General features: G+C 50.2%; 1 long non-coding RNA gene across 1 annotated transcript in view; it reads left to right on the forward strand.

The window, feature by feature from the left end:
* The first annotated feature begins 1,623 nt into the window (after positions 1-1,623).
* Positions 1,624-23,332, forward strand: part of LOC140391370 (uncharacterized) — a 159,956-nt gene continuing 138,247 nt past the window's right edge. The window contains exons 1-2 of the long non-coding RNA XR_011935016.1: positions 1,624-1,712; positions 2,684-2,873. This is a non-coding gene — a long non-coding RNA (uncharacterized lncRNA). The remainder of the gene's footprint in view (positions 1,713-2,683; positions 2,874-23,332) is intronic.

Below are 23,332 nucleotides of genomic sequence, written 5' to 3' on the forward strand. Positions count from 1 at the left end.
TATCTAAAATGAGACATGAGGTCAGAGAGAGGGTTCGGTGGTAACGGGTGAATTGCTAGAGGCATTGATAGTGGAGGTGAGCAGAACGAGGGTGGCACAGTAGTTAGCACTGTTGCCTCAAAGCACCAGGAGCCCGGGTTCAATTCCAACCTTGGGTGACTGTCTGCGTGGAGTTTGCACATTCTCCCTGTGTCTGCGTGGGTTTCCTCCGGGTGCTCCGGTTTCCTCTCACAGTCCAAAGATGTGCAGGTTAGATGGATTGCCCATGATTAATACACGGGGTCACGGGAATATGGTGGGGGAGTGGGCCTAGGTAGGGTGCTCTTTTGGAGGGACGATGCAAACTCAATGGGCCAATTGGCCTCCTTCTGCACTACAGGGATTCTATGGAATGATTTCTATGAACATAGTTCACCAGTGGGGTGGAAGACGGGAGACAGGAGGCCCTCAAGGATGACTCTAAGCAGAAAGTGGAAGCAAGTGGTCCTGGAGGTGAATTCCTGAGATTTGGAGGCAGTGTTACAGAGACAAAATATGCGACCCTATAATTTTCATGTAGGTTCATGAAAGTTATGAACTCCCTAAGATTTACTAATACTCAGAGCTGCCTGATATACTTTGCAATGTTCATTCACGGGATGTGAGCGTTGCTGGCAAGATCAGCATTTATTTCACATGCATTATTGCCTGGTGATTGACCTCTTGAAATATGTAGCCCATGTTGTGTAAATTCTTGTAACTAGCCAACATGAGACAATCAGTGCGATGTAAGCAAATGTTCATCAATGATTATGCGACTGATAGGAAACTATTGTACAGAGTTTGTGTGCAGTGAAATTTTCATTTATTTTCTTCCTGGGTGTAGTTTAGTAATACGTTCAAAGCAACAACCACGATGTCCTACAACAAACGTAATCTGCTGTCTTACCTGATCTGATCTGCACGCAATTCCAGTTGTACCATGTGCAGTTGATTTTCAATGCCCTTAGAGTAATAAGGAATGGGCAATAAACTCTGCACTTCCAGCATTACACACAATAAAGAACAAATCAGGAAAAGATTAAATGGCAACCTGGCTTTTGAATACAGGACTACACAGTCAAACAAACAAACAAACGCTGTAAGACAGTTTAAAACAAGACCTAAGCCAGGCAGGAAGGTGAGTTCTGTCCTGAAACATGAAGGTGAATACAGGTTGTTATGTTTAAGCTAAGAGTGGCAAATCAGAAGTGATGCACGTTTATTAATTTGGACCATTTTGTGAATATAAGATGTAGTCATTGAACTAAGAAACTCTTAGCCCACCCATTGCTCTGGATATTGATTTTAAACAGTAGAATTTTGCTGTTTCATTTTGCCGAGAAAAATATTGTTGCGTATGTCCACAGCCAGTTAATTAGAGAGGGGTTCTGGTGAAAGGTCATGATCTGAAACTTTAATTCTATTTCTCGCTCCACAGATGCTGCCTGACCTGCTGAGTATTCCCAGCATATTCTGCTTTTATTTGCAGAGGGGTTTTGGGTTTACATCAGATCTGTTATAGCAATAGTCATGCTTCATGTTCATTGTGAAATAAAGCAGCTTTCAATTTAAAACTAACTTGACCTTATCTGGGGTTAACTCAGGTAAATTGAAGAAACAGCTGTAAAACATACGACCATCCACTACGGGTCACAAGAAGACTTTACTGGATTCTCCTGCGGATTGCCTGGGTGAGCTTATTTCAGTGCGATGCATAGACTGCTTGCCAATGGCCGCTAATGCCTCTCTAACTCAGAAGGTCCCAGATTTGTGATGGATAGTGTCTGGCGGTGCTGCCTTACCCACGACCATTTACCTCAATCCCACATCTGTTAAACTAAGTTCTCTTCATTCAATTTTGGCAATGGCAGTGAGGAAGTGTCAAAAACATTATGTCCTGCCCTGTCATCCACCACTGCACGGTGGCACAGTGATAGGCACGGCTGTCTCACAGCGCCAGAGACCCGGGTTCAATTCTGACCTTGGGTAACTGTGTGACCTTTGCACCCTCTCGCCAACCTGAGAAATTCTGCTGAAGAGCTGCAGCCAAAACATTCACTTCCCTTTTCTCTTTCAACGAGTGAGGTTTTGTTTTGGGAGGACCATCATTTGAATCACATCAAAACCAAATATTTCCCTTGAAAGGAATAGTTCTTTTCTTAAATAATTTTGAAGTACCCAATTCTTTTTTTTCCCCATTAAGGGGCAATTTAGCCTGGCCAATCCACCTAGCCTGCACATCTTTGGGTTGTGGGAGTGAGACCCCCGCAGACATGGGAAGAATGAGCAAACTCCAGACGGACAGTGACCCGGGGCCGAGATCGAACCTGGGACCTCGGCGCCGTGAGGCAGCAGTGCTAACTACTGCACCACCATACCGCCCTGAAAGGACTAATTCTAACCTCACTGAATTGATGTTGTGAAGGACAGATTTTCAACGAACCTATAAATATTTGAAATTACATCACTCGCCCTCTGAGAAAGAAATGGGTGATATGATCACATTTTTGAAAGAATAGCAACGGAAACTGTTGATGGATCTGCAGAAATGAAAGCAATGATCAGGTTAGAATCTTGGGAGTACCCAACAGGAGAGAAATCTTGCGATATTATTGACAATCTATTGAACCATTGCTAAAGATAGTCTCCTTTCATTGTCTAGGAAACCTGACTCTGCACTGAGGGATAGCATTTGGCATTAATTCAGGACCGTCAGTTTTCTCACTGATCAGCCTTAGCTGTCCGGACAGGAGCCTCGTGTGTTGATTCAGGCTCAGATCACAGACTGCAGGAACATTACGCATTGATCTGAGGCCTGCAGTGTCAAGGTCATCAAAAGAAGTCTATAGCTGGTAAGGAGCTTCAGTGTATCTGAATAGGCAAGAATCTTCAGTTTTGGCTTTGAAGCGTTTTAGCCAGTTCACCTTAGACAGGATAAGGAAACTTAACTTCATCTTTCTGCCCTTTTAAATCATTAACCATTTCCCCACCTTGAGAATGGACCAGTAGCCTGTTAGAAAATCATCAGTCAACAACATTGTGAAGTTAGCCTCCAGAACATACATAACAAAAAAGCATATTAACTTACTCTCCGATTGTCCTCCTGTCTCTTAAGAAAACAACATTCCGATTAGATCTTCCATATAGGCAACCCAAAAATCAACGGAATGGAAATCAGCACGGTTCTATGACAGGCAACTAATCCAAATCTTCAGTTTGCTACCAATGGGGTACATTTTCATCTTCACCCCAATGTCTTCCACCTCTCCGGTCCAGCTCTTTATTGCAACAATGTGCCGAACTATGCCACAAACACATGAGCACACAAACTCATGTTTCTCCGACATCCAAGAATTGAAGGTTCTTGCACCTAAATTATCCTCAGTGCTGCCTTTACATTACTTGGTGATAAAGAATACATGTTTTTTTTTAAATATGTTTTATTGAAACTTTTTTCCCAAACAACAATTTTTCCCCTCTTACAAAGCAAACGCAACAATAATACAGAAATTTTTAACAATACACAAGTAACAAAACCCCTTTATCTTTGACCTAAACTAAACTAAACCACCCCCCCCTCCCCCCTCCCCCCCCCCCCCCCCCCCCGCTTCCCCCTGGGTTGCTGCTGCTGGTCATCTGCCTTCCCTCTAACGTTCCCCTAGGTATTCGAGAAATGGCTGCCACCGCCTGGTGAACCCTTGAGCCGATCCTCTCAGGGCAAACTTTATCTGCTCCAGTTTAATGAACCCCGCCATATCATTTACCCAGGCCTCCAGTCCGGAGGGTTTCGCCTCCTTCCACATGAGTAGGATCCTGCGCCGGGCTACTAGGGACGCAAAGGCCACAACGTCGGCCTCTTTTGCCTCCTGCACTCCCGGCTCCTCCGCAACTCCAAATAGAGCTAACCCCCAGCCTGGTTTGACCCGGGCCTTCACCACCCGCGAAATCACTCCCGTCACTCCCTTCCAATACCCTTCCAGTGCCGGACACGCCCAAAACATATGTGCGTGGTTTGCCGGGCTCCCGCCACACCTCCCACATTTGTCCTCCACTCCAAAGAACCTGCTCAATCTTGCTCCCGTTATGTGTGCTCTATGTAGTACCTTAAATTGAATCAGGCTAAGCCTGGCGCATGAGGAAGAGGAATTTACCCTGCTTAGGGCATCAGCCCACATACCCTCCTCTATCTCCTCCCCTTCTTCCCACTTTCCTTTTAGTTCGCCCACCGACTCCTCCCCCTCTTCCCTCATCTCTCGGTAAATCTCTGACACCTTGCCCTCTCCGACCCACACCCCTGAAAGCACCCTGTCCTGAATCCCCTGTGTCGGGAGCAGCGGAAATTCCCTCACCTGTTGTCTAGTAAACGCCCTCACCTGCATATATCTCAAGAAATTTCCCCGGGGCAACTTATACTTTTCCTCCAATGCTCCCAAGCTCACAAAAGTCCCATCTATAAATACATCTCCCACCCTCCTAATTCCCAACTGGTACCAGCTCTGAAATCCTCCATCCATTCTTCCTGGGGCGAACCTATGGTTGTTCCTGATTGGGGACCCCATCAGGGCTCCCCGCACCCCTCTCTGTCGCCTCCACTGTCCCCAGATATTCAATGTTGCCGCCACCACTGGGTTCGTGGTAAACTTTTTAGGTGAGATCGGTAGCGGTGCCGTCACCAGCGCCTCTAAACTCGTCCCTTTACAGGACTTTCTCTCCAGTCTTTTCCATGCCGCTCCCTCACCCTCCATCATCCATTTACGTATCATTGCCACATTGGCAGCCCAATAGTAATCGCCCAAGTTCGGTAGTGCCAATCCTCCTCTGTCCCTACTACGCTGAAGGAACCCCCTCCTTACTCTCGGAACTTTCCCTGCCCACACGAAGCTCGTGATGCTCCTGTCTATTTTATTAAAAAAGGTCTTGGTGATTAGTATAGGGAGACATTGAAATACAAATAAGAACCTCGGGAGGACCATCATCTTAATTGCTTGCACCCTGCCCGCCAGCGATAGAGGCTGCATGTCCCACCTCTTGAAGTCCTCCTCCATTTGTTCTACCAACCGTGTCAGATTAAGTCTGTGCAAGGTTCCCCAGCTCCTAGCGATCTGAATCCCCAGGTATCGGAAGTTTCTTTCCACTTTCCTTAGAGGCAAGCCTTCTATCTCTCTACTCTGGTCCCCTGGATGTATCACAAATAATTCACTCTTCCCCATGTTTAACCTATACCCGGAGAAATCCCCGAACCCCCTCAAAATTCGCATAACCTCTATCATCCCCCCCGCTGGGTCCAACACGTATAACAATAGGTCATCCGCGTATAACGAGACTCGGTGTTCTTCTCCCCCTCTAATCACCCCTCTCCATTTCCTGGAGTCTCTCAACGCCATGGCCAGAGGTTCAATTGCCAACGCGAACAACAATGGAGACAGTGGGCATCCCTGTCTTGTTCCCCTATATAGTCGGAAATACTCCGATCTATGTCGACCTGTAACTACGCTTGCCGTTGGAGCCCCATAAAGAAGTCTAACCCAGCTAATAAACCCGTTCCCAAACCCAAACCTCCTTAACACTTCCCATAAATACTCCCACTCCACCCTATCAAATGCCTTCTCTGCGTCCATTGCCGCCACTATCTCTGCCTCCCCCTCCACTGGGGGCATCATTATCACCCCTAATAGTCGTCGCACGTTAACATTCAGTTGTCTCCCTTTTACGAACCCTGTCTGGTCTTCGTGCACCACCCCCGGGACACAGTCCTCTATCCTCGATGCCAGTACCTTTGCCAACAATTTGGCGTCCACGTTCAATAATGAAATGGGTCTATAGGACCCGCACTGCAACGGATCTTTATCCCTCTTCAAAATTAACGATATCGTCGCCTCCGACATCGTCGGGGGTAGAGTCCCCCCTTTCCTGGCCTCATTGAACGTCCTCACCATCAACGGGGCCAACACGTCCACATATTTTCTGTAATACTCCACCGGGAACCCGTCTGGTCCTGGGGCCTTCCCTGCTTGCATGCTCCCCAGTCCCTTAATAACCTCGTCCACCCCAATCGGTGCCCCCAGGCCTACCACCCCCCGCTCCTCCACTTTCGGGAACCTCAATTGGTCCAGGAACTGCCGCATCTCCTCCTCTCCCTCTGGGGGTTGAGACCTATACAGTTCCTCATAGAAAGTCTTGAACGCCTCATTTATCTTTCCTGCTCTTCGCACCGTGTCTCCCATTTCGTCTCTAATTCCTCCTATCTCCCTCGCTGCTGCCCTCTTTCGCAATTGATGAGCCAACAGGCGACTAGCCTTTTCCCCATATTCATACCTCCTCCCCTGTGCCTTCATCCACAGTACCTCCGCCTTTCTGGTGGTCAGAAGGTCAAATTCCGTCTGGAGTCGCCTCCTCTCCCTGTACAATTCCTCCTCCGGGGTCTCTGCAAATTCCCTATCCACCCTTAAAATCTCCCCCAGTAATCTTTCCCTTTCCTTGGCCTCTGTTTTCCTTTTGTGGGCCCCAATGGAGATCAGCTCTCCTCTGACCACCGCTTTTAGTGCTTCCCATACCACTCCCACAGGGACCTCGCCGTCGTCATTGACCTCCAGGTATCTCTCAATACACCCCCGCACTCTTGCACACACTCCCTCATCCGCCATCAGTCCCACATCTAATCGCCAGAGTGTTCTCTGCTCCCTTTCCTCTCCTAATTCCAGGTCCACCCAATGTGGGGCATGATCCGAAACCGCTATGGCTGAGTACTCAGCTTCTTCCACCCTAGAGATCAACGACCTTCCCAAAACAAAAAAATCTATCCGGGAGTACACTTTATGGACATGGGAGAAGAAGGAAAACTCCCTAGCCCTAGGTCTAAGAAATCGCCATGGATCCACTCCCCCCATTTGGTCCATAAACCCCTTAAGTACCTTGGCCGCTGCCGGCCTTCTTCCGGTCCTTGAGCTGGATCTATCTAGCCCCGGGTCCAGCACCGTATTAAAGTCCCCTCCTAAAATCAAGTTTCCTACCTCCAGGTCCGGTATACGCCCCAGCATCCGTCTCATAAATCCCGCATCGTCCCAGTTTGGGGCATACACATTAACCAACACAACCTCCATTCCCTCCAGCCTGCCACTCACCATTACATATCTACCCCCGCTATCTGCTACGATGTTCTTTGCTTCAAATGCTACTCGTTTCCCCACCAAAATGGCCACCCCTCTATTCTTTGCGTCCAGTCCTGAGTGGAACACCTGTCCCACCCATCCTTTCCTTAGCCTAACTTGGTCCGCCACCTTTAGGTGCGTCTCTTGGAGCATAACCACATCTGCCCTTAGTCCTTTCAAATGCGCGAGCACTCGGGCCCTTTTTATCGGTCCGTTCAGGCCTCTCACGTTCCACGTGATCAGCCTCACTAGGGGGCTACCTGCCCCCCTCCCGTGTCGACTAGCCATTACCTTCTCTATGCCAGTCCATTATCCCGCCTCCGCGCTCCCGCTCGCTCTCCCAGCGTCGCACACCATCCCCGCCCACCCAGTCTTTAGCCATTTCCTTTTGGATTTCCACAGCAGCAACCCAGTTGTCCCCCCACCCCCTCCCCCTCCCTCCCCCCCTCCCCGCTAGATCTCTTTCTAGCATGATTGCTCCCCCCATATTACTTCCGTAAGTCAGCTGACTTCAACTGACCCCGGCTACTCCTGCTCACTCCTCGACCCCCCCCCCCCGTGTGGGGAACTCCCATCCGCCTTGCGCCTGTCTTCCCGCCTTATTCTTTCTGGCGCGGGAACATCCCTTTACCTGACCCGCCTCTTATGGCGCAGTTCCCTTTCCCCTCCCCCTCCCCTTCCCCATTCTCCAACTATGTTCCGTCTTTCCCCCCTCACCGGCGCCCACATTTCCCCAATGTCTCCCCCCTTCCCAATTTACTTCTCAATTAACTTCAACCATAACATTAACAATAACATTTCCTGCAGCATCAGTCCCTCAGTTCCGATCCAATTTCTCTTCTTTGATGAAGGTCCATGCTTCCTCCGCCGTCTCGAAATAATGGTGTCTCTCCTGATACGTGACCCATAGCCTTGCCGGCTGCAGCATCCCGAACTTCACCTTCCTTTTATGCAACACCTCTTTGGCTCGGTTGAAGCTCGCGCTCCTTCTCGCCACCTCCGCACTCCAATCCTGGTATACCCGTACCACTGCATTCTCCCATCTGCTACTCCGCACCTTTTTAGCCCATCTCAGGACCTCTTCTCTATCCTTAAGACGGTAAAATCGCACGATTATCGCCCTGGGTGGTTCTCCCGCTTTTGGTCTTCTCGCCGGAATCCGATTTGCCCACTCCACCTCCAAGGGGCCCGTAGGGGCCTCAGCACCCATCAGTGAGCTCAGCATCGTACTTGCGTACGCTCCACAGTCCACTCCTTCCACACCCTCAGGGAGACCCAGTATCCGAAGGTTCTTCCTTCGCGCTCCATTTTCTAGGGCTTCGATCCTTTCAGTACACTTTTTATGAAGTGCCTCGTGCGTCTGTGTCTTAACCGCCAGGCCCAGGATCTCGTCCTCAATATCTGTCACCTTCTGCTCCACTACGTGGAGCTCTGTCTCCTGGGTCTTTAATGTCTCCTTGAGCCCCTCAATTGCCTGTAGCAACGGGGTCAGCACCTCCTTCTTCAGCAGCTCCACGCACCTTCTCACAATTTCATCCTGCTCAGGCCCCCATGTCTCCTGCGCTTTCTCCGCCGCCATCTTGTACTTCTCTCTTTCTGACCCTTTGGTCGACGATTCCTCGCGCTGCAGCCGCCGCCGCTGGTTTTTTCCTCCTTCGTTTGGGGGGGACTCCCTTCTCACACACCCCACACTGGGTTGCGTCGTCGAAAAATTCTCCGTTGGGGCTCTTAAAAGAGCCCGAAGGTCCGTCGGAGCTGGAGCCGCCGAAGCGTGCGGCTAGCTAGGCATCACCGCAACCGGAGGTCCCTTCAGTGGCCTTTTCACAGTTGTTCCCTCTGCTGCTAGAATTCACCTTTGATACAGGCCCTCAGGTCAGCTTGCAGCTTTAAGCTTGCCCTTCCCCCGCCTGCATGCTGGAAGAGGCCCTGTTTATCCTGCAGTTGCAGCCAAATCTTTTACTGTTTCTGACGTGTCTGGCAACGCAGAGACATACCCTTCCTGGGGGAACACTGTCGGGGGAATATTGCAGCCTTCTTCCCACACCGGGATGTGTCAAACAAATGCCGTGGGGGCCCTGTAAAAGAGCCCAAAAGTCCGTTCCAAGCAGGAGCTGCCGAATATGCGACCTAGCTCTGCATAGCCGCACCCGGAAGTCAAGAATACATGTTTTAACAGACCAAAAAGTCTCTGAGGCCTGCAGAATTCTATATTGTCACTGATGTCTCATGCAGAACTGTTTGTTTCCTTAATTATCTCCTTTTCCCGATAAGAAACAGCAAAGCGCTGTCAGAGGAGATAAACGTTTGTGCAATCCAGAATAATTTGAAATAGTTTAAGTGAGAAATATCCATTTGAAGTATGCATTTGACATGAACAGGCAAGATGCTCAAGTATGACCAGTGAAGGAAATTTACGAACATATGAATCAGGAGCAGGAGTAGGCCACTCGACCCCTCGAGTCTACGCCGCCATCCAATAAGGTAATGGCTGTCCTGATTGTAACTTCAAACCCACATTCCTGCTTACCCCTGGGGAGGCAGTGGTGTAGTGGTATTGTCACTAAGCGAGATAACCAGAAACTCGGAGTAATGCTCCAGGTTCAAATCCTGCCACTGCAGATGGTGAAATTTTAATTCAGTAAAATTCTGGAATTAAAAGGCCATGAAACCATTGTTGATTGTCTTAAAAATCCATCTGGTTCACTAATGTCCCTTAGGGAAGGAAATCTGCTGACTTTAAGTGGCCTGGCCTATATGTGCCTCCACACCCACAGTCATGTGGTTGACTCTTAACTGCCCCTCTCAAGGGCAATTAGGGATGGGCAATAAATGCTGGCACAGCCTGCGATGCCCACTTCCCATGAACGAATAGAAAAAAGCAACCTTGATCTTATTAGATGGCCAGGAAGGCTCGAGGGGCTGAATGGTCTACTCCTGCTCCCTGTATCGTAAGAATGGCTCAGGGTACATCTTGCAGCTCAATGGTTCGAGGAAGCCTGTAAACTTAAATTAATTAATCAATGAATAAGGCCTTTTTAACCTTTTCTATTTAAGTGCTGGAGTACTTGAAATTTGTGCTGTGATTTATTCTGTAATACAAATGTACAAGTATACAAGTGTTATGGGCGAGGCGTTTTCAGAACCCCAAAATGTATCATGGAGTTCAACCAACCTCTCCCTTTACTGTATTTGTTGCTTTTCCGAGCACATGGCTTGTTCCCTAGGTGTGGGATTACAATTATGGACACGTGGGGTATTAAACACAAAACAATGTTTATTCCATGAACTCAACTTAACATCTTAAATAAACATTGGATCTCTTAACATCCCTTACTTCAAAGATAACTCAGAAAATATTGCAACAGTAAATAATTCCTCAAAATGTTCCTTCAAACTTCCAAGAGATTTAACACCTTTAAACAGAATCTCATCAGGTTAAAGGCTTTACTATTATGAGTTTAAATCACCCAAATGACCCAGAGATAGTCTTTCATGTCAGAGATCCAGCTCACTACAAACACAGGCACTCCCAAGCTCTTTTCAAACTGCAAAAGTTAACTGCAAAATGGCTGATCTGAGCTCAGCCCCACCCACTCTCTGATATCACTGTTTTCTCAAAGGTACATTGCTTAAACATCCATGTCTTAAAGGTATTTTCACATGACACCTCCCCCAAGAAAAAAAAACCATCAACTTCAAGATGGTTTCATTTTTCACTTTTGCACCATCCACTAAGAAATGTACACAGTAAATATACATTTTCATTTAAAGAAAACAACACACTCAACCAGGTATAATAATATAGTCCATTTTTCTTTTTTCTGCTTCCTCCAACCGAAATCCTTCTCCATTGACAGTCTCTTTGAACAAGAAAGTCTCTGCACGATCCATCCATTCCTCTACTCCTCAGCAATTCTCTTTAGAATCAGATACTTTAGTTCAATCTGACCACAGAGCCCCTTGCAATTCTCTAATACAGCAACATTGGTGATCACAGCTTTCAGGCAGTCAAATGCCTGTTGAAAGTCCGCTGTACATTGAAATTTTTGACGTTTCATTAGCAAGTCCATCAGTGGAGTAATCACGCCACAAAAGCTTTGCACAAATGTTCGATCAAATTCATTCATGCTAGGAGATCGCATTATTTCCCGTCGTCTTGAGGGTATCGGAAACTCCGCAAGGAAAGTGATTCGGGCTTCTCCAAATTCACTTTCGGTTAGGTTCATCACCAAACCCGCCTCCTGAAGTCGATCGAAGAACTCCATTCTTTCCATGTGGTATATCTGGATTTCCAGAAAGCTTTTGACAAGGTGCCACATAAAAGGTTGCTGCATAAACTAAAGATACATGGCATTGAGGGTAAAGTGGTAGCATGGGTAGAGGATTGGTTAACTAACAGAAAGCAGAGAGTGGGGATAAATGGGTGTTTCTCTGGTTGGCAACCTGTAACTAGTGGGGTCCCTCATCACAATTTACACAGATGATTTGGAGTTGGGGACCAAGTGCAATGACCCAAACAACGGCCTCGCCCATGCCCCTGCCCCAGCCTGGAGCTGGATGGAAGACATTCCTGACGAAGGAACTGATGGCGTTGAGGGAGGCAATTAAATTGGAGCTCCAGGTGGCTGTCAAGGTGGCAGTGACGGAGGCGTTGCTTGCTATGCAAACAGCGATCAATTGTATACTATACCATTTAGCTGAGTGTGGAATCCTACTCATTGCATTGACTAACCAAAGGCTCATTAATTTTATATCATTATACTTGTGGCATTTCACTTTTCTTATACGTTAGTGTAGAATTTTCCACTAGGTTACGACAACTTTTGGTTTTGACACTGCTTAATTAATTCTAACTTAAATTGCCTCCCATGTGTGATGAAATGTATATATTTGATGCATTATTGTTATGGTCTAACTTAAACAAAAGATTCAAACTTCCAGTTCATACCTGGAGCTGGAGGATTTCATAGTTTTAAACATTTGCTGCAACAAATGATTGGGGGAAAAAAACACAACTGACTAAACTCCAGTTTCTTTTTCGAGAAAACTTACACTTTAAACTACAGAAAGGAATGTTCTCCTTTTATACTTAATCAGATATGCCACTCCCCAGGGAATTATAGTCCTCATTGCATTTCCCTGTTTTGCCAAGTAATAACTTTTGAGTGATTGCCTCCAGTTTTCAGAGCTTTTCCGAAATCCACTACCAGCCATAAAGCCGATCCCAATGATTTCTTCCTGCTGGCTATACCAGGACGAATATCCCAGAGTCCTTAGATAGCAGTCAGGTGTGTTTCTTCAACTGGAGACTCTTTTCCTCTTTCCTCCAACAACGCTTTCGAGCCAAGCCAAAGATCATCTTCTCTCTGATGACCACACAAAGTTGCTGCCTTTCGATGACATCCATTGATCTGAAGGAACGCATGTAGCCTAATCTCAAAAATAGCTTCCTACCCACTCTTTCTGTGGCAACTTAAAGCATTGAGGTACCCTCAATAATGATGCTTAGAGATTAAACTGTAAAGAAGGCTTTATTAGGCTAATAACTATGCTACAGATTTGGACGAGAGCTGACTGCTATACAGACCATGAGGCAGGCCTTTATGTATGGCTCCCAGATGGGCGGAGCCAGAGGCGGAGTCCCAGGGTTCCAAGCCTGGTCTTAAAGGGGACATCACCTTACATGATGATAATGCAGTAACCGATCATCACATTCACCCCCTGTTTAAAAAGGAGTCCGGCGGGGGTGAAGTGCCATCATAGGTCCATCCGTCTCGGCGGCCGGATCGTCCTCCTCGATCTCCTCAGTTCGGGCGGTGGTGCGGCGGGCACGAACGTCCCGGTTGAGGGCACATCCGGGAGCACTGCGGTCGGAGCTTCGGTCCGGGTTGGGGCAGAGGAACTAGGCAGGGCCGGGGGTAGCGGAGCCGGCGCGGCGGGGTGTGTAAAGGGGGGGGCGCACGGTAGGAGCTCACCAACGGGTGGTAGGGCCGGAAGGGGGTGTGTTGTAGGGGGCGACGGGTCCTGCAGGGGAGCGGCGCGGGAAGGGGCGTCTGTGGTGGAGGATCCAGCGGGCGCCAGATCCCGGAGGGAAACCGTATCTTGCCTGCCGTCGGAGTACTCCACGTAGGCGTAACTGGGGTTGGCGTGGAGCAGTCGGACCTTTTCAACTAGGGGGTCCGTTTTATGGCTCCTCGCGTGCCTCCGGAGAAGAACAGGCCCCAGAGCGGTCAGCCAAGGTGGAAGCGAGACCCCGGAGGTAGACTTCCTGGGGAAGAGAAACAATCGGTTGTGAGGGGATTCATTTGTGGCCGTGCAGAGGAGTGACCTAATGGAGTGTAGGGCATCGGGTAGGACCTCCTGCCAGCGGGTGGTTGGGAGATTTCTCGACCGCACGGCCAGAAGGACAGCCTTCCACACAGTCGTGTTCTCCCTCTCCACCTGCCCGTTTCCCCATGGGTTATAGCTGGTCGTTCTGCTCGAGGCGATGCCTTTGCTGAGCAGATACTGACGCAGTTCATCGCTCATGAACGATGTACCCCGGTCGCTGTGGATACAAGCAGGGAAACCGAACAGGGTGAAGATGCTGTGCAGTGCCTTAATCACCGTGGCTGAGGTCATGTCGGTGCAGGGAATGGCGAATGGGAAACGGGAGAACTCATTGATCACGGTGAGGAAATAGGCATAATGGTTGGTGGATGGGAAGGGCCCCTTGAAGTCCACGCTCAGTCGCTCAAAGGGGCCCGAGGCCTTCACGAGCCGAACCTTGTCTGGCCGATAGAAGTGCGGTTTGCACTCCGCACAGACCTGGCAGGCCCTGACCATGGCCTTGACCTCCTTGGTTGAGTAAGGTAGGTTGCGGGACTTGATGAAATGGACGAGCCGGGTAACCCCCAGGTGGCAGAGGTCATTGTGGATGGCTTGCAGGCGGTCCTCCTGCGCGTTGGCGCATGTGCCGCGGGACAGGGCATCTGGGGGCTCGTTGAGCTCCCCTGGACGATACTTGATATCGTACGAGTAGGTGGAGAGTTCGATCCTCCACCTCAAAATTTTATCGTTTTTTATTTTGCCCCGTTGCGTGTTATCGAACATATAGGCGACCGACCGTTGGTCGGTGACGAGGGTAAACCTCCTACCGGCGAGGTAGTGTCTCCAGCGTCGCACAGCCTCCACAATCGCTTGTGCCTCCTTTTCGACTGCAGAGTGTCGAATCTCGGAGGCGGTGAGGGTTCGGGAGAAGAACGCTACTGGTCTGCCTCCTTGATTGAGGGTAGCAGCCAGGGCGATGTCTGATGCATCGCTCTCTACCTGGAAAGGGATGGTTTCGTCCACCGTGTGCATGGCGGCCTTGATGATGTCGGCCTTGATGCGATTGAAGGCCAATTGAGCCTCAGCCGAGAGGGGAAAAGTGGTGGTCTTTAGGAGTGGGCGGGCTTTGTCCGCATACTTGGGGACCCACTGGGCGTAATAGGAGAAAAGCCCCAAGCACCATTTGAGGGCCTTGAGGCTGCGGGGGAGAGGGAGTTCCTTAAGGGGGCGCATGCGGTCGGGGTCGGGACCTAGGACCCCGTCTTCCACGACATAGCCGAGGATGGCCAGCCGGGTGGTGTGGAAAACGCATTTGCCCTCGTTATAGGTCAGGTTAAGGGCTCGGGCGGTCTGGAGGAACTTTTTGAGGTTAGCGTCATGGTCCTGCTGATCATGGCCGCAGATGGTGACATTGTCCAAGTACGGGTATGTAGCCCGCAAACCGTACTGGTCCACCATTTGGTCCATCGCCCTTTGAAAGACGGAGACCCCATTTGTGACACCAAAGGGGACCCTGAGGAAGTGGAAGAGCCGGCCGGCTGCTTCGAAGGCAGTATAGGGGCAGTCTTTTGGTCGGATGGGGAGCTGGTGGTAGGCAGATTTGAGGTCGACCGTGGAAAAGACTTGGTATTGGGTGATCCGATTTACCATTTCCGCGATGCGAGGAAGGGGGTACGCATCAAGCTGCATGAATCGGTTTGTGGTCTGGCTATAATCCACGACCATCCGTTTCTTCTCCCCGGACCGGACTACCACCACTTGCGCTCTCCAAGGGCTGTTGCTAGCCTCGATGACCCCCTCTCCCAGTAAACGCTGGACCTCTGACTTGATAAAAGCCATATCTTGGGCACTGTAGCGCCGGCTCCTGGTGGCGACGGGCTTACAGTCAGGAGTGAGGTTAGCGAATAGCGAGGGGGGTGCGACTTTCAGTGTCGCAAGGCAGCACACCGTGAGGGGGGGCAAGGGTCCGCCGAACTTCAGTGTCAGGCTTCGGTGGCTGCACTGGAAATCCAGTCCGAGCAGCAGGGGGGCACAGAGGTGAGGGAGGATATAAAATTTGAAACGGGTGTATTTGGCACCCTGGATCGAGAGATCCGCAATACAGTACCCCGTGATTTGTACCGAGTGGGACCCAGATACGAGGGCTATGGTTTGGGATGTGGGATGGGTGCGTAGGGAGCAGCGCCTTACCGTTTCAGGGTGGATAAAGCTCTCCGTGCTCCCAGAGTCGAAGAGGCATGCAGTGTCGTGCCCGTTGACCTGGACCTGCATCACGGAGTTCTGCAGGTGTTTTGGCCGAGTTTGATCGAGGGTGATCGCACCCAGTCGCGGGTAGTCGGAGTCGTAAAATGGCCGCTGCCGTTGGTCGCACGTATCGGGTCGAGAAGATGGCAGCCGACCAGATGGCCGCTCCCATGATTCGCATGAGGCTGATGACGCATCAGAAGAGGACGTGTCGGGTCGGTGCGCAGCAGCATTGCGAGGCCTGCGGGCCTGAGAGCCTGATTTTCGGGCCGGCTGTTCTTTGTTTTTCTGGCCCCTGGGTCTGGCCAGGCAGAGCCTCGCAAAGTGCCCTTTCTTCCCGCAGTCGCTGCAGATCGCGGAGCGGGCTGGGCAGCGTGGGCGTGGGTGCTGGCCCTGCCCGCAGAAGTAGCAAGGTGTGCCCCCATGGTGAGCGGGTCGCCGCATGGCACAGGCCTGTAATACGGGCGAGTCTGAGGAAGTCCGGGGGGGGCTGGCAGAGTCCGCGGGGTACGTACCCAAGTTATGTCGGGCCACCTCCAGCGAGGAGGCGAGCGTTAGCGTCTCCTGGAGGTCTTTTGCCCCGTTTTCGAGCAGTCGCTGCCGGATGTAGGTCGAGCGGATGCCGGACACGAAAGAATCTCTGATGTGCAGGTTCATATGGACTTCCCCTGTCACATCCTGATGGTCACAGTCCCTGGCCAGCGCGGTGAGTTTCTCAACAAACTCGTCGAGCGATTCCCCCGAGCGCTGCCGGCAGGTAGAGAGCAGATGCCGGGCGTGCACCTCATTGACGGGTTTGACAAACCGCTTGCGGAGCAACTCAATCGCTTCCTCATAAATCGTCGCCTTTTCGAGCGTGGCGGAGATTCTGTGACTCACCCGGGCGTGGAGTAGACGCAGCTTGCGTGGCCCCAGGATGGGAGTCTCTGCGGAGTCCAGGTAGGCCTCGAAGTACCGCAGCCAGTATTTAAAAATTTCCTTTGCCTCCGGCGTTCGTGCTTCCAGATTGAGCTTCTCTGGTTTTAGGCCTGCGTCCATCCTGAATCTAGTTTAGCCTAATAAATTGAGGTACCCTCAATAATGATGCTTAGAGATTAAACTGTAAAGAAGGCTTTATTAGGCTAATAACTATGCTACAGATTTGGACGAGAGCTGACTGCTATACAGACCATGAGGCAGGCCTTTATGTATGGCTCCCAGATGGGTGGAGCCAGAGGCGGAGTCCCCAGGGTTCCAAGCCTGGTCTTAAAGGGGACATCACCTTACATGATGATAAGGCAGTAACCTTCATCACAAGCATATTAGCCTTGCATCAAGGTAGAAATGCTGATTAGCTATTCTTGACCCCACCCCTTTTTCCTCTTGGAAATAAATGGGCTGTTTACAGCACAACTGTTTGCAACCCGATACTTTCTTAAGACTCAGGTTTTACCTGCCATTGTCTTTCAAGGTGAACATCTTGCACCATTTTCCCAGTAACACAATCTTGGTCTCCCTTTGATCTGTAACCTCCCAAACTTGTTGTCAAGCTGACTTCAGAACAGGTATCATGACCCTCCCCCCACCACCACCCCTATTACACCTTAAATTAAAGACATAGTTGCAAAACATAGCAAACTTATAAACCTCATAATTCCAACAATGTCCGTAACATTTGAGAGAATGAATTGCTCTGATAATTATGAAGTATAGCAAAAATACAATCATGAACATGTCCTCTCATCGATATTTATAGCAAAATTGTAACACCCTTGGGTTGTTTTTTCATAGAATTTCATTGAATTTACGGTGCAGAAGGAGGCCATTCGGCCCAACGAGTCTGCACCGGCCCTTACAAAGAGCACCCTACACAAGCCCACGTATCTACCCTATCCCCGTAAGCCAGGAACCCCCACTTAACCTTTTTGGACACTAAGTGCAATTTAGCATGGTCAATCCACCTAACCCGCACATCTTTGGACTGTGGGAGGAAACTGGAGCACCCGGAGGAAACCCATGCAGATACGGGGAGAACGCGCAGACTCCGCACAGACAGAGATCCAAGCCGGGAATCGAACCTGGGACCCCGGAGCTGTGAAGCAACTGTGCTAACCACTGTGCTACCGTGCTGCCCAAACTCTCTTCCTACCCTCAAACTCTCTCCCTACCCTCAAACTCTCTCCCTAACCTCTATCTCTTCCTGTTCTCCACCTCTTCCCCTTCTCACTATCTACCTTCCTCCATTCTCCTAACTTTCTTCTTTACATTATCCCTTCTTCCTTCCACTTCCTCTCCTCCTACACTCGCTACACTTCCTTTCCTCTCCCTTCTTTACCCCCTCTCAGCCCTCTGACTCTCTTTATTTCCTTCATCTTCAAGTCCCTCGTCTCGCTCTCTCTCTCCACCTGATCTCCTTTTGTGCAATAGAAGAAGATCTCCAGGTGCAATATGTTCAAACATGTGTCCCTTTATGGGCATATCTACACACATTGAAGCATAAAAGGTTATCAATCCTCATTTTACCTGAACAAATTGAGCATGTTCTTGAACTTTAGTTCAGAACATTAATCAGAAAGCCTATGGAAAATCATTTCTGAGGATTTATGTTTCAAATGCTACAAAAGTTCAGACAGCATTTGAGAAGAAGTAAAATAATGTTATGTTCTTTGTATTAAACATTTAAAGACATGCCTGTTTTAAGTCAGCCTCTTCAAAATAATGGATGCTTATGAACAAGGTGAAAATTGGTGGGCAAGGATCAATCAACCCTTGGTTGGTGATGTGGGCAATTTAACTTGTCAGCTGTTTACCACACTTACCTGGCTTTGATAAGTAGCAGAATAAGCAGCTGTTTGAGAGGGGTTCTGCTGTGTAATAGCTGTGACAAACCATTGAAATCATGCCAAGTGTCAAAAGCACTCCATAAGCACAGTATATAAATTTGTATTTGCCATTCTTGGAAAATCAGTGGGGAATGCCTCAGTCATTCTGTTCTGTCCAATTCGTTACCACAACTGACACATCTTAGAAATGCTTGAGCTTTTGTGATGCTGCTTGCAGACTGGTGTTTTATATCTCAACCAATTCACAGGGGCCTGCAGCGAGGCTACACGTGCTGATCTGAAAACGGTCCGGGTGTGTGTTTGCACAGGCAAGCGATGCATTGTCAGTCAAATGGTTCTCTGGCATATTTCTGCAGCAATAGGGGAGGCAGCATGTAGGTGTACCATTTACATAAACAACTAAAAATCTGTTTGAATTTGCGATGGAAGTAGAGGATTCAGATTTGAGGCAAAGTATCCAAACTTAATGAAATGGAACAAACGTTAAATTGCGTCTGCCACTCCAAGTATCGCCTGGTATCCTCCTATATAGTTAATTCTCGCTGTAGGATCCATGCTGCTATCTGAACATTGGAAATGGATGTGAGACTATTGATTGGAGAATAATTCCCTCCTATTACTTTAATGAACTAAAGAGTCACATTACCACTCTCAGGTGTAGCATGACTCTTGTCAGTGTAAAATTGGCAACATTAATAACCCTAAGTATCCTTTAAACTGATGTAGTACATTTAAAGATATATCTGCATGGATGTATATATTTTGTTCATTCCTATTTTATTAATGCTACATGCTTTCATGCCAGGAGATCTCCATTCAAATGTTTTAAGTGTCTCATCTAGCTAACTTTTCACAAAGATGTGAAGCAGCTCAAACATTGACCGTGCCTGAAAATGGGCATGCAAGGAATGGAGTGTATACGGCATGCACCAGTTCATATGGGCCCAAGCAAGTCTCCTTGGAGGTGGGATTATTGCCATATTATGTGCGTGCGGCCATGTTAATAGTGGTGATACATGGGTGACCAGTTTACCTGAATGCCAGCTTAGAGGACTGGCTCCATCCCAATCCAACAGGGCTCCAGCACTTTACTGTGGTTGAAGGTCTGGGTGTGCGATCTTTCCTCAGGAAGATAATCCAAGAACTGGGGAAGCAATCAGTGCTCTGGGGAACAACTGTAATTGAAGATTGTCCACAGCCAAGTATTAGAGAAAATGTAGCTGAGGCACGATCAATTTGACTGGAGACGAAGTTGAATCCAAACTGAGGCTTTATTAGTATCAGATGTGTGGCCTCCCACAGCAGCTGACAAAATGGCTGCAAACTGGAGGCCACGCATATTTATAACCCGGCTCCTCGGCGGAGTTAGCATACAGGGGCCACAGGTGAACCTGTAGTGCAGGTTCTACTGTACAACCTCTAATATCAGAACACAGTGGTTTACCACATTCACCCCCTGTTAAAATTGAGTCCGGCGGGGTTAGTGGATAACTATATACAATTAGCAATTTTTAATATTTATAGAGCAGTAAAAAAAATGTCTCTGGTCATCCGGCAGGCCGGTCAGTGGTTCAGCCGGTCTGGTGCCTTGATGGTCCTTTGAGATCAACGAAGTGGTGACGGCGATGTTGGTGCTGTCGTGGTCGAAGTTGACTCTGGGAGCGTGCCAAAATCCTCTTCATCAACGGGGTGGGCAGGGGGAGGACAGACGGTCCTAGGGGGGGTGATGGGGGCGGTGGGGGAGGGGAGGGTGGCGCCGGGGGCGACAGGGGTGGTGTGGGGGTGGAACCTGCTGGTGCCAGGTCCCCGAGGGAGACGGTATCCTGGCGGCCGTCGGGGAACGCCACGTAGGCGTACTGTGGGTTTGCGTGGAGCAGGTACACCCTTTCCACCAACGATTCCGCCTTGTGGAGCCGCGCATGTTTACGGAGAAGTACGGTTCCCGGAGCTGTGAACCAAGTTGGGAACGATACCCCGGATGTGGACTTCCTGGGGAAGGCAAAAAGACGTTCTTGCGGTGTACTGTTAGTAACAGTGCAGAGTAATGAGCGAATGGAATGTAGTGCATCAGGGAGGACCTCTTGCCAGCGGGAGGCCGGGAGATTTCTGGACCGCAGAGCCAGCTGGACGGCATTCTATATCGTCCCATTCTCCCTTTCTACCTGTCCGTTTCCCCGGGGGTTGTAGCTTGTCGTTCTGCTGGAGGCGATACCCCTGCTGAGCAGGAACTGACGTAGCTCATCACTCATGAATGAGGATCCCCTGTCACTGTGGATGTAGGCGGGGAAGCCGAACAGAGTGAAAATAGAATTAAGGGCTTTAATGACGGTGGCAGACGTCATGTCGGGGCATGGGATGGCGAAGGGAAACCGGGAGTATTCATCGATCACACTGAGGAAATATGTGTGTTGTTCAGAGGAGGGGAGGGGGCCTTTGAAGTTCACGCTGAGGCGTTCAAAGAGGCGGGAGGCCTTCACCAGGTGCACGCGGCCCGGCCGGTAGAAGTGTGGCTTGCACTCCGCACAGACATGGCAGTCCTTGGTGATCGTCCCTACTTCCTCGACGGAGTAGGGCAAATTTTGTGCCTTAATGAAATGGTACAACCGAGTGACCCCTGGGTGACAAAGGCTGTCATGCAGGGCCCGGAGTCGGTCTACTTGTGCGCTGGCACATGTACCTCGGGATAGGGCGCCTGGGGGCTCGTTGAGTTGGCCAGGGCGATACTTAATCTCATAGTTATAGGTGGAGAGCTCGATTCTCCACTGCAAGATTTTATCATTTTTGATCTTGCCCCGGTGTGTGTTGTTGAAGATGAACTGTTGGTCCGTGAGGAAAGTGAATCTCCTGCCGGCCAGGTAATGCCCCCAATGTCGCACAGCCTGGGGCTCTTTTTCGACGGATGAGTGCCGAATTTCGGAGGCATGGAGAGTGCGGGAAAAGAATGCCACAGGCCTGCCTGCCTGGTTGAGGGTGGCGGCAAGGGCGACGTCCGATGTGTCGCTTTCTACTTGGAAAGGAAGTGTATCGTCTACAGCGTGCATTCCAGCTTTGGAAATATCAGCTCTGATCCGGGCGAAAGTCTGTTGGGCCTCGGCAGTCAGGAAATGAGTGGACTGTATGAGTGGGCGGGCCTTGTCCGCATAGTTTGGGACCCACTGTGCGTAATACGAGAAGAACCCCAGGCAGCGTTTGAGGGCCTTGTGCAGTGGGGGATGGGGAGCTCCATGAGGGGGCGCATGCGGTCGGTACCGGGCCCCAGAACTCCGTTCTGGACCACGTAGCCGAGGATGGCTATGTGGTTTGTACGGAACACTCACTTCTCCTTGTTATACGTGAGGTTGAGGAGAGTGGCGGTGCGGAGAAATTTAGCAAGATTGGCGTCGTGGTCCTGCTGATCATGGCCGCAGATGGGCACATTGTCTAGGTATAGAAACGTGGCCCGCAAGTTGTACCGGTCGACCATTCGGTCCACCTCCCTTTGGAAGACTGAAACCCCATTGGTGATGCCGAAGGGGACCCTAAGGAAGTGATGTAGCCGGCCGTCTGCCTCGAAGGCGGTGTATGGCCGGTCCGATTTCCGGATGGGGAGCTGGTGGTAAGCGGATTTCAGGTCCACCGTTGAGAAGACCCGGTACTGTGCAATCTGGTTAACCATGTCAGATATGCGTGGGAGGGGGTACGCGTCGAGCTGTGTGTACCTGTTGATGGTCTGGCTGTGGTCCACGACCATTCGGTTTTTCTCCCCAGACTTAACCACTACCACTTGAGCTCTCCAGGGGCTGTTGCTGGCCTCGATGATGCCTTCTCGAAGCAACCGCTGGACCTTGGACCTGATGAAGGCCTTATCCTGGGTGCTGTACCGTCTGCTCCTGGTGGTAATGGGTTTGCAATCTGGAGTTAGATTGGCAAAGAGGGAAGGCGGATCGACCTTTAGGGTCGCGAGGCCGTACACAGTGAGGGGTGGTACGGGTCCACCGAATTTAAGGGTCAGGCTCTGGAGGTTGCACTGGAAGTCCAGGCCGAGGATAAGTGCAGCGCAGAGGTTAGGGAGGATGTAGAGGCGAAAGCCATGGAACTCTACACCTTGGACTGTGAGCGTGACCGTGCAGTACCCCTGGATCGCTATGCAATGGGATCCGGAGGCCTGGGAGATACTTTGATTGGTAGCGTGTACCTTAAGGGAGCAGCGCCTTACCGTATTCGGGTGTACAAAGCTCTCGGTGCTCCCGGAGTCCAGTAAGCAGGAGGTCACATGGCCGTTGACTTTCACGCTGGTGGATGCGTTGGTCAGATTATGTGGTCGGGACTGGTCGATTGCCATAGAGACGAGCCGTGGTTGATCGTCAGGTAGTGAGGCGGACGTTGAGTTGAGGTCTCGGCACGCAGTTGGTATCCATGTGCTGCAGGGTGCACAGGATGGCGGCGCCCGGAGATCCTGGGACTTACAAAATGGCGGCGCCCATGGAACGCCCGTTGCGGGGGTGGAGCAAGATGGTGGCGCCCATGAAACGCACGTGTTGTGCAGGGGGAGAAGATGGCAGCTCCCATTGCTCGCACATGGCCTGGGGAGGAGGGGAGGATAGTGGCGCCCATTGTCCGTGACCGGGGGGGGTGGGGGCGACCGCTGCCGCTGAGCGGGCCTGGCACACCACAGCGTAGTGGCCCTTCTTCCCGCAGGCCTTCAAAGGGCAGCGCGGGCCGGGCAGCGTTGGCGGCGGTGTTTTCGCTGGTGCAAAAATGGCATCGGGGCCCTCCGGAGATCACTGGCTGGCACTTGGCGCAGGCGTA

Source organism: Scyliorhinus torazame, chromosome 15 (genome assembly GCF_047496885.1).
Source record: "Scyliorhinus torazame isolate Kashiwa2021f chromosome 15, sScyTor2.1, whole genome shotgun sequence".
In the NCBI taxonomy this organism is placed as follows: domain Eukaryota; kingdom Metazoa; phylum Chordata; class Chondrichthyes; order Carcharhiniformes; family Scyliorhinidae; genus Scyliorhinus; species Scyliorhinus torazame.